Here is an 11,516-nt window from a genome sequence, read left to right as displayed (position 1 = left end):
CCAGCTTTAATTACTTATGTGTTTAATTCTGACTTTGCACACTGGAGATCTCCATTAGAAAATAAAAAAGGCATTATTTTCAAAAAGCCTTCCCTACAGTTCATGAACTTGAGTGAAGGAAGATGAAGCTTCATCTACTGAAAATCATAAATTTCTATTTAGGTAAGATTTTTCAAGTATTCCTCCTTTCTCATACACTGTTCATAAATTTTGCCTGTTACTCAGAATGGAACAAAAAATCATTACTGATAATGTTTGAAATTAAGTGCAGATTGCAGAGCAGTGTAAAATAGTAAAAAGTGAAGTAGGTTGTGTGAAGTGTCAAGCTTCATACAGTGAGCACGTACTCCTCTATGGGTGAGTAAAGGTATAATTTACAAAGCAAAGAATACATGGCCTGAAAATTGCAATGTATTTTTTCAACAGTTGCTACTTGAGTATAGCTGAGTATCACAAGAGTTATTCAAGAGATTTTGAGTTCCCAGCCCAGCTGTGACCCAGACATGAAAGAGGTCCTTGTTTTTATTAGTGGGAATGTTGAGTAGTTTCGCATTCAGATGTAGCAGGAGAGTTACAGTTATATCATGTTCAGCTTTTATAACTATACTTCAAGCAGGATAGTTGAAACTAAAAAGCATTCAGAGAATAATGTCAAGAATGGTAGGAAATCATGTATAAGATGTATAAGTATGAGGAACTTGGTCTCTTTACTTCACCAAAGGAAAATGTAATGGGGTTTCAAATATCATTTTTACAAGTATCCATCTTCATTCTGGTAGACACCATGTAGATTCAATTGCTGGAACCCTTGGCTTCAAAATAACAAGCAGATTTTGAATAGGGAAATGGATGAACTGTTAAAGCAACAATTGGTTAAATGAGACAATTTCCTCATCAGATAGTTGTAAAATCCAGATACATAATTCTTTTAGACACAATTTGTGACAGGAACTAAAAGAAGAAATAACTGTCTATTTGATATTAACATACAAAGTTCAAAAACTGAACCTGAAAGATTAGTCTGGCTTTCAATTAATTGTATGCAACATGCTCAATCCTGTTTTCACAATGTTCTGTCTTTTAGTGTTTTATTTACTTCTTAATTTCACTGATATCAGATATTCTGGTCTGTGCTGCATGGAAAATGCCTAGAAAAGATGCAAAAAAGCTTATGTTATCAATACTTTCATAACAATTAAAATTTTTGTATTCTATCCCTGCAAAAATCTTCTTTCAAAAAAGCTACAAACCAAAAGGTGTTGCTGAATTAAGATGTTTTCTATACATTTATTAATTTGCATAAAATCTCATAGCATAAATAAATCTCAACATTTCATTCTGTACAGAACTCTGGCTCCATATTAATCTTCTTCAGGGCTATGATCCATTCCTTTAGATAAGTAGAATACCTCCAGATTTGTTCCTAAGGAAACAGTCTGGTACAGGAAGATTCAAAATTTTGCAATACCCAGAACACTTTAAAAGACAGTTGTGTTTTGTTTTGTTATTTTGCTTTAAAATGGCTGTGATGTCACATCGTTGCCATAATAGCAAGAAAAGTTCCTCCATCTGCTCTGTGGTCCTTACCTCAAAATTTCCACTGAGCATGAGGTTCAGACATGCTTTCTTTTTTTATTCTTTGTAAGTGAAGCCAGCTGTTTTGTTAAAAGCCTCTTAGCTCTGCTGAAGTTTCTAAGTGTGTAGACAGCTTAAGTGAAGTTCTCCAAACCATTGAAAAAACAGAGTAGAAAAGCATTTGAATTTAACTCCCAGTTTTACAAAAATATCCTTGGCAGTGGGAAAAAAACCCAACTATTTTCTTTTAAGTTTATTTTAAATAAACTGTGTCATGAAAATTCTGCAGGTCAACATCTCATCGTAGAAGATCCCTGGAAATTCAAGAATTGAGGTGCAAAGGTTGCACCTCTGGGAAGTGTAGCTATTCATAATGATAACTGCTGAATAGCAGCTGTGCTGAGAAGAACCTGGGGATGTTGGTGGACAGCAAGCTAAACATGAGCCAGCCCTGTGCCCTGGCAGCAAGAGCAATTTTGGCATGTGTTAACAGGAACACAGCTTGTAGTAGCTGGAGAAAAGTCATTAGCCTCAAGCAATTAACACTCATCATGTTTACAGTGATGGCTGCAGTTCTGGACTTCCCAATACCAGGAAGACATCAACATCAACACTCACATTTAGGGTGCTTCTCACTTGCATCAAGACTTCATATTCAAGACTTCTCAAATTCTTGGCCTCAGGGGCAATGCTTTGGACATCCTTACACTTCATAGTAGCAGAGTGTTGACTTAGTAGTGCAAAGGCTTGATAAGCTTCCAGCTCATGACCCGGCCACATTAACATAACAAAAGTGGTTGTCTGTACTTCTTGAAAAACTTGTACTTATCTTGTGCTGTGAATGTTGTACCTGTTAATTAAAAAGTAGCAGCAGTACCTATCAGGAAGAAGTAGTCTGCCTGCACATGATTAATGGTTTAAATTAGGCAAAACCTTCACTTTTCCTCACTTTTCTCATGACAGAGGTTCACCTTTTCTTTGTTTCCAATACATGTATGTGTGTATATATATATATATATATATCTATGCATGTGTGTGTATATATATATATATTCATATATGTATACCTGCACATATCTACACGTACATATGTCTATATTTATGTACACATATATACATAAATGTATACATAGAGAAAGCTAAATATTTTCTTTCTTAATTAGAGATAGGATTGAGGCCTTATGCTTTATCTTTTATATTTTACAGATTCTGTGATGCTTAATGTGTAATTCTGAGCTTCACATTAGGGGACAGTCAGCTCTCTGAACAGAGTAGGGAGACAAAACAATTCCTTCTCTAGCTGGGGACCAAGGAAAACCGATACAAGTTTCAGGCCTAAGAGCAGAAACAACAGTGGACTGAAGAGAGAAAACAAGAAGGATGGGACTTCATAAGTTAAAGCCATAATTGGACAATTAACTCCAATATGCAAATGGACCAAAACTTTTAAAAGTGAGAGATCTTATGGCCATTCATCCATTTTGTGATGTCTTGGGTGTAGCCCTGGCTGGGCTCTTATGCTGCCCAAAGTGTATCCATTAAGGCCTTTTAATGAATACCTACTTTATTCTTAAACTCTGTCTAGCTTCTGTTCTAGGCCAGCCTTCTTAAAGCATCAGTTTGATATTTTCAAGAGAGGAATTTTAATTTCATCCTGGGTAACCATGAACTGCTGTTTTCCCAACAAATGACATCCAATCCTCAAGATGGTTTTTAATTTTATTTTTTTTTTAATGTGCAAAGTTATAACTGTTGAACTCAAAATCTGATCCACTGCAGAACTTTACATATACTGCAGCTCTGATAAAGTTTAGGAGAAGGTCTTAATCATAGTTCATCCTGTGGAAAAGTTACTACTTTTAGATAAATAATATTTCTTTATGTCAGTGTAGGACTTTCACTGGGCATTTAAAATTTGTTAATGGAAATAACAGCATGTAAAAAATAAAATTAGTATTTCTAGTATTTTAAAAACTGAATGTGCTGAAATCTCTTGGAACTCAAGGTTCAGTATACTCAAGCCTTGATTAAACATAAAAAATCCATACAATACCATAACAACTGACACTCAGATGGTATATGTTGCAATTGATTTAGATCATGTTTTCCTCTTTCCTCTGATAGTGATTACTAGTGACACAATGAAACAAGAATGTTTTTAAACTGGACATGTTGTTTACATTGTTTGTAGGTGGAAGCCTAAAAGAGAAGAAGGTCTTATGGTTAGAGTTCTGCAGTAAGGTTATGTCTAACAGAGTCACAGAATCATATCCTGAATTGGAAGGGATCCACAGGAATCATTAAAGTCCAACTCCTGGCCCTGCACAGCACACCCTAAGAGTCATTCCATGTGCCTGACAACGTTTTCCAAACACTTGAGCTCTGTCAGGCTGGTGCTGTGACTGCTGCCCTGGGGAGCTGTTCCAGTGCCCAGCCATCCTCTGGTGAAGAACTTTCTCCTGATACCCAGCCTAAACCTTCCCTGACACAACTTCAGGCCATTCCCTTGGTTCCTGTCACTGTCACCACAGAGCAGAGATCAGTGCCTGCCCCTTTGCTTCCCCTCATGAGGGAGTTGTAATTGCGCTGAGGTCTCCTCTCAGTCTCAGCTGCTCCTCACACACCTTCCCCTCCAGACCCTTCACCATCCTTCTGGCTGACATTTAGAGGCTCTCTAATAGCTTCATGTCCTTTTTATACTGTGGCACCCTATCACTCGAGGTGAGGCTGCCCCAGTGCAGAGCAGAGCAGGACAATCCCCTCCCTTGCTCAGATGTTGATGCTGTGCCTGATGCCCCCAGGACAGGGTTGGCCCTCCTGGCTGCCAGGGCACTGCTGGCTCGTGTTCAACTCACCACTGACCAGGAGCCCCAGATCTCCTTCTGCAATGCCGATTTTCAGCCTCTCATTCCCCAGTCTGTACATCCAGGGTTGCCCCATCCCAGATGCAGAATCTGACACTTTCCCTTGCTGAACTCCATGTGGTTGGTGGTTGCACATCTCTCTGATTTGTTGAGGTTTCTCTGCAAGGCCTCTCTGCCTTCGAGGGAGTCAGCAACTCCTCCCAGTTGTATCATTTGCAAACTTACTTAATATCCCTTTGAGTTCTTCATCCAAGTAATTTATGGAGATGTTGAAGAGAACAGGGCTTAAGATGAAGTCAATTCAAGTGAAATGTAATAGGGAGCTGTCACAACTGGCTGCACCATATTGACCTAGTTTAGACACTGTAATCTTGCTAAAACAATGAAAGATTGGCAATTTTTCTGCAGTATACATACATCCTTTGGAGAAAAAAAACAGTTAAAAAAAAAAAAAAAAGCCCTTTTTCTTCTCTGCTGCTGGCAAATGGAGCAGAAAATATAGGGTTTCAGCTTCTTTTTCAAAGTATCTCAAAGAATCTGTAGAAGCTTTCCTAATTTTCAGAGAATGACATTAACTTCTTCACATTTTCCGCTTAACACTTTTAGCAACAATTGGCTTTTTCTCTAAAAGAAATATATCTGCAGTACCTCAATCTATTTGGCTTTTTTTCTCCCCCACCACTTCCTTTAAAATTGGTTGAATTTAATGAGCACTCTGAAGCTTGGCCCATGGCATATTTTCACCTCTGATTATCTGAATTATACAGGCTACTCGACAATCAGCACAGCTTTATTTTTTCCCTAAGCAAACTACTCCTGTTTTAATTGATCTTTCTTCAATCTTGTTCTAAGGAAAAGAAGAAAAATCTCTGTTACTTCTTTGTTCTCATGCTCAATTGTAAACCCAAATGGTTAAAATGCAAGACTCCATAAAAGATCCAAAACTGAGCAAAGGAAGGGCTAGGGTGGCTTCTCAGAAACAGATGAATTACAAGTAAGAAACAGGTTTCCTCTTCTCTACCACTACCCACATCTGAACATACAAACAACAAAAACAATGGTAAGGTAAGGAACAAAATGAGGACAAACTCAAAAAAGAGAAAAAAAAAGTGCTGGTACACAGATAAAATCAAAGACTGTTTCCTATCAAGAGTTTGTTTTGGAGTATTTATATTCATAAGTTGAATTTTTCTCTCTACTGAAATCAGTGGACTGAAATCAGAAGTTTTATTCTGATTTCAAACTAAACTGAGTTTATATCTGGAGATGCACCTTTGACTGCAAGAAACTTCATTCCAAAACTCGCAACAAAAAGCCCACTCTTGGCAGTTTTTAGTAAAGTGTTAATTTATAATTGTAAGAGAATATGAGAAAGAGTACACAGAACATCAGACACTGAATTGTTTTCACACTCCAATTCTAGAAAACCTTCCATTCTTGTTCAGGTTGAATTCTGACTCCATGGTCCAGTGACTTTAATATACTTTTTGTTCTAAGCTGAAAGGCCTTCTTTATTTTGGAAGCTAGATGAAATGACCACATGTTTTCTTAACTGTTATTTTATAGAGGGAAAAAAAAGAGTTCTGATGCCGCTCCCCATATGTCTGTATGGATTTTTCTCTGCATTAATGAGTTCACATTCTGGAATCAGGCATCCCAGGGATCTGGTCAGACTTTGCAGTTTCAGTTCTGTTAAGCCCATCTAGCTATTAGCAATTCTTTCCCATCTTTTATTCTGTCTCCCCAGTAAGTCTCTAACAAAGATTTCTGATGTGTTTTTTAAGTCAAAAAGGCCAGTTTCAAACAAATATGTTGCAAAGGTTAAAAAATGCCCTTAGAAAATTAGTCATTGCAGAATATGGATGCAATTTGCTTTAAAATATTCTACTGGCAGGAGTTATCCTCTGCTTGGACTGAGGAGGATTCAGGGAAAGTGCCATTTTGGGTATTTATGTTGTACCATATGTTCCTTCATTGATTAATACCTGTCTAATAATACAACTAGAATAAGGTTGACTAAGTATCTTGCAGCTGCAGCTTAACTTCACTAATTCCCAATGGGGACTTTTGATGTTGACACGTACAAGTCTAGTTTATAAATACTAATGATTTATAGAAATGTATTTTGAGATCATTATTCTTAGCACTTCACTACAGAACATTTGAAGGCAAACCATTTAATGTTTAATTCTTTGCTGATCAGTTTTACAGCTGATCTTGATTGCATTAATGCTCTTGGAAGCTCACTTATGAAACAGAGCTCACATCTATGTTAGATTATATATGTTTATAAGTAGTCTAAGCACTGTTAGAGTGGGACAACAGGCTAAGTGGTTAAATGGAGTTAGGCATTGTGAATTGGGTTCTCAGATCGATTCACTTTTCCTTTTCAATCTACAGGTAAGTGCCAATACCGGTTCTGAACAGTTACCTGCTCTATGTTTAGAATTGGAAACTCAATTCCCATAACAAAGATTTACAAATCAATACATTAAATCAAGTAGAATTAGGGTTTTTTTGCAGTAGTTGAACAGTATTTTAGAAATATTTTGTTATAGATTTTCAAGATAACATTTTTGCATTGAAGTTTTAATGGACCTGGCTCTGTTAAACTACTGCTCTTGAAAAGGTTATTAAGCACAACTGAGAGTAGCACACACATTACAGAGGCCAGACAGGTTTTGGGGATGACTGCCTAAAAGTATTTTCAATTTCTATTCCAATGAAAGGTTTTGCACATCAGATACTTTAGTTTCATGTAAGGAATGCCGCATTTTCTGTAGAGAAGTGTATTCCTCTGTTTATAAGCTAAAGACTTGTATGTGTCAGCATTATTGATAGGGAATTAATACTGTTAAGCAGCAGCTGTAAGATAATAAATCATTCTTATTCTAGTAGAATTGTATCATTAAAGAGGTAGTAATCAGTGAAGGAGTGTAAATATCCAATAAGCACAAACAGATTGCAAACAGATTATTTAAGGAAACAAAAGCATGTTTAAGGGTTTAGTGAGGGAAGAATCTGTATAACTAAAAGGAAAATGTTAGTATATGTTATCTTAGTATATGTTATCTTATTGCTTCTCCTTAGCCAAAGAATGAATGAACATAAAAAAAAAAAAAAAAAAACAGAAAGCGTGGAATACTTTTGTGGAATTAATTAAGAAGAAAATGCAAGTTTTCATTGATACCTTGTAGAATTTCCTTGATGATATTCACTGGTCTGCTAAAGCTATTGTATTCAGAGAGACATACAATTGAAATGAACAGGCAGATGGTATTGGAGGAGGAGATACATGATGACATTTCTGAGGAAAGACATTTTGTGTATGTTTTCTCACTTCTGTTTATAAGAGCCAAATGTGGTATGCTGACCTGAAGAGAAGACGATGTACTCCCACGTTGCTCTGGCTTTCTCAGTTATTGTTTTGAAAGGTTTTACATCTCCTGCTCTAGAGCCACATTTCACTAAGCAGGACACTGTGAGCTGACCTAATTTGACTGAGTAGGCTGCACTTCTAACAAACTCACAAACATAAGCTGACCTAATTTAAGTCCTCATGCCTTTCTGTGGTTAAAAGGTCCCTGCATTAAATTGATTGTCATGTTTATTTAAAAGTGAAGGGCTTTGCAAACACTTCAGATAGACAAAACAAACGAAATTACTGTCTCACTGATTGCTGTGGCAGCTGCAACTCAGATATAATCATTTACATATACGAGTTTAACCCATGTTTTAAACATTGAAACAGTGAATATCATCAGGAAACTCCATATCAGGTCAGTTTTCTTCCTGCTGTCTGAATAGATGGCAAAGATACACATCGTCAGAGCAGTGCAGCACTGGAGGACTTCTTCATCCTCCTTGTCAAAGTCTTGTGTGGTTTTTAAATGCAGAATCAATAGCATTAATTAGCAACTTTCCTCTTTTTTTCAACATAGATTCTTGTCTTTGTGTAGTCAGAAAGGGCAAGTATGTCTCTGCCTCTTCAGAGGGTCTGTGACTGTTGAGGATTAGAGAGGGCCTAAAGCTGGTCCAGTTAACCTCTTCTGTTAAAAATGTTTTTTAAAAGTCATGGTGGCATTGTAGTGGGAAGTTATGATTTTCTTCTCTTCAGTTCTGGAGAAGGGCAAGGAAGGATTAAGGAAGGGAAGGAATGGGTTAAGGAAAGGAATGGTTAAGTAAAGGAAGGGAAGGGTTAAGGAAGAAAATGGGAAAGGTTAAGGAAAGGAAGTGAAGGGCTATGGAAGGGACAGGAAGTGAAGGGTTAAGCCAGGGAAAGGAAAGGATAAGGAAGGGAAAGGGAGAAGAACTGTGCATCTTGCCAAGCATAAAATTTTTCCATTATCACCTGTGAGAAGTGAAGCTTCTTCAAAAGACAGAGATTTTCTTATGCAATTAAGTAACTGCAGAGTGCTGATCTATGAGAAACATGCAGACCACAATCATTCATTCCCAACACGTACAGCCAGCAGCAGGTTGCTCGCACGCCAGTGGCTCATTAGATAAAACAGTTCTAGCACATAGACCACAGGCAAAAGTGTCACGTCGCACCCACACCTATATGAACCACTTCTGCTTCTTTAGGGTAAATTTAAAAATATAGCTAGGCAAATGTTTATTTTCAGAAATAATTTTGTTTATTTTTACACAACAAAACACTCTGTTAGGTAATGTGTTTTAATGAAGACATGGAACAAAACATGCTAACAAGAGTTTCTGTATCTCTTTCAGGATGGGAAACCTAGTAAGAGATCTGAGTTTCTTCCCATGTGAAAATCTGGAGCTCACTGTCTAAAGTAGCAGTCACAGACTGTCTTTTCAAAGGTATTAAATTCTTGCAGATTTGAAGGCACTAGATTTTTGTGGTTTTACGGTAGATGGAAGGCTTTCAGAGTAAATTGCATGACCAGCATTATTAGCAGAGCTGTCAAATGCATCACTGTTTGTAGTTATTGAAAATATTATTTTCAAATATTTTTTGGAAAAAACCAACACTTAGCTCCTTTCATCTTTGCCAGGCATTCATAAACTGATCCAGAGATGTGGCAATGTACTCATGACTCATAAACCTAATTTAGGTTTTGGAAGATGAATTTTAAGTTTGTATGTGTCAGTCCTACATATTTTTAGTAATGTGCTTGGATAATGCAGTTGTTTGTAGCAACTAAATTAGACATCAATTTTCAAGTGCTTATATAAAAGTAATATTCCTCCAAAAAGTATTTGTAATAGTAGATGAAGACAGGTAGAAAGCTACATGGGTTAGGTGCTGGAAGCTATCTTTGCCTCACTGGTGTCTATGATAAAATCCCTTGCACAGGAAGTCACCCCCTTGCTGCTGCTTTCCACTGCCTCTGAGCACAGGAAGCAACATTTATGGGCCTGGATGAACAGCAAATCAGATATCAAGTGTGTTTCTCTTTCCAAAATCTCTGTTATGTAGACATCCAGCCCAACTAAATAATAAGTTCAAACCAGACAAATTTGTTTCACTCTCCACAATCCTCAGTGCTGGTATGTTTTCAGTCTCCAGCTGATGTTGAACCCTCTGTTTCATCAGCTGCCTAGTCTTACCTTGGAACAGAAAAATTCAGTGCACATGAAGGGTTGGTAATTTTTATATTAGTAAGAACGTTACAATAGTATTCAGGATTATAATAAGATTTTAAAGCTCTAAGTATTGGCCCCTCTACATAAACAGGAAAGCATAGTTTTTGATAACTTCCTATCTGAACACCATTTTCTCGTTTGTATGTGCATATGAGTCAATTGTCAGGAAACTTCTAGATTCTGCATTTGTTTTTAAAATACCGCTTCTGTGACAGTGTAAATCTCTGTCAGATAGCAAAGGTGCCTGGGGCAAATGGAGTGCACCTATACAGGACTCAGAGCTGCATATTTGTGGCAGGGAAAGAATATGGCTAAGTGCTGTTTTGATTCACGGTGCATTTTCCACACTACATCACCTGTTGCTGGGCTTGGGTACGCAGTGAAATCCAGAGTTCTCATCATGGTTTTACTTGTGTGAGCAATTTTGGAGAAAATAAAGTGAAACGGATATAAAAGTGCAAATGAAAAGTTCTCGTGATCAAGAAAGCACTTTTTTATTTTTTGTATGGTCCTTCTGTGGTTTCAGAAAGGAGCAGAAGAAAGTATTTCTTATTGTTATTACTTTCTAAGTAATAGACTCTCCCAAATGCAGTTTGACAGCTACCATGACTTCACAGGAAATGCATATTCATTCATATAGCGCTCCTGGCTACTAATTGCTGTTAACAAGATTGTAATCATTAAGTCTCCACAGCACAGGAGTACAAAGTATTCCAAACCATGCGGCTCTCTTTAAATGTTGGTGACCTTTCTAATCTGCTTGCCGAACCAACAATGCTCAATTCCGCTTTCAAATTTCTCATCCTTTTCAGGTACTTTACTTTGATGGCCAAATGGATCAAAAAAAAAAAGGTTGCTAAAGGATCAGGATGCTGGCAGGATTCACTGTTCACATTACAGAGTGTGTTTCCTCTCTGTGAAATGAAGTTTGTGTTTACTTATCTTAAAAAGTAAGATTTTGTGGGGTTTGTTATCAATAGCTCCAAATCACTGTGCTGTAATTAGCTTGATTCCACTCTGATTTTTTAATGCATGCCTGTGATGGTGTCCACATCCTCTTTGCTGTGAGGCTGAAGGTAACTGCATCAGAATGCAGAGAGAAATCAGTACTCCTTGTGCACAGTCTAAGCCATGAGTGAGTCAACACAAAATCACTCCCAATTCTGGGCATTTCTCAGAATATTTTACATACATTTTCCCTTAACTGCTGAATGATAATGCACAGCAATCAATAAAACTGCCCCATGTAGCCCCGTGGTTCGGCAACAGGGCTGTGAAATACAAGGAACATTATTCTGTGTAAGAAACCATGAACAGCCCTTCTCAAAATAGTTCCTAAAATTCAGGGACAGAAATCCATTTCTAGTTACTCAAATACATGGTCAACTACTTAGAGGTAGTTATCAACTTGTAACAGATAAATGAAAGGTGTTGATCAGCTGTGAAAATCAGGATAAATTTTTG

This window comes from Haemorhous mexicanus, chromosome Z (assembly GCF_027477595.1).
Source record: "Haemorhous mexicanus isolate bHaeMex1 chromosome Z, bHaeMex1.pri, whole genome shotgun sequence".
In the NCBI taxonomy this organism is placed as follows: domain Eukaryota; kingdom Metazoa; phylum Chordata; class Aves; order Passeriformes; family Fringillidae; genus Haemorhous; species Haemorhous mexicanus.
The sequence above is the reverse complement of the archived record's forward strand: the minus strand, read 5'-3'. Positions refer to the sequence as shown.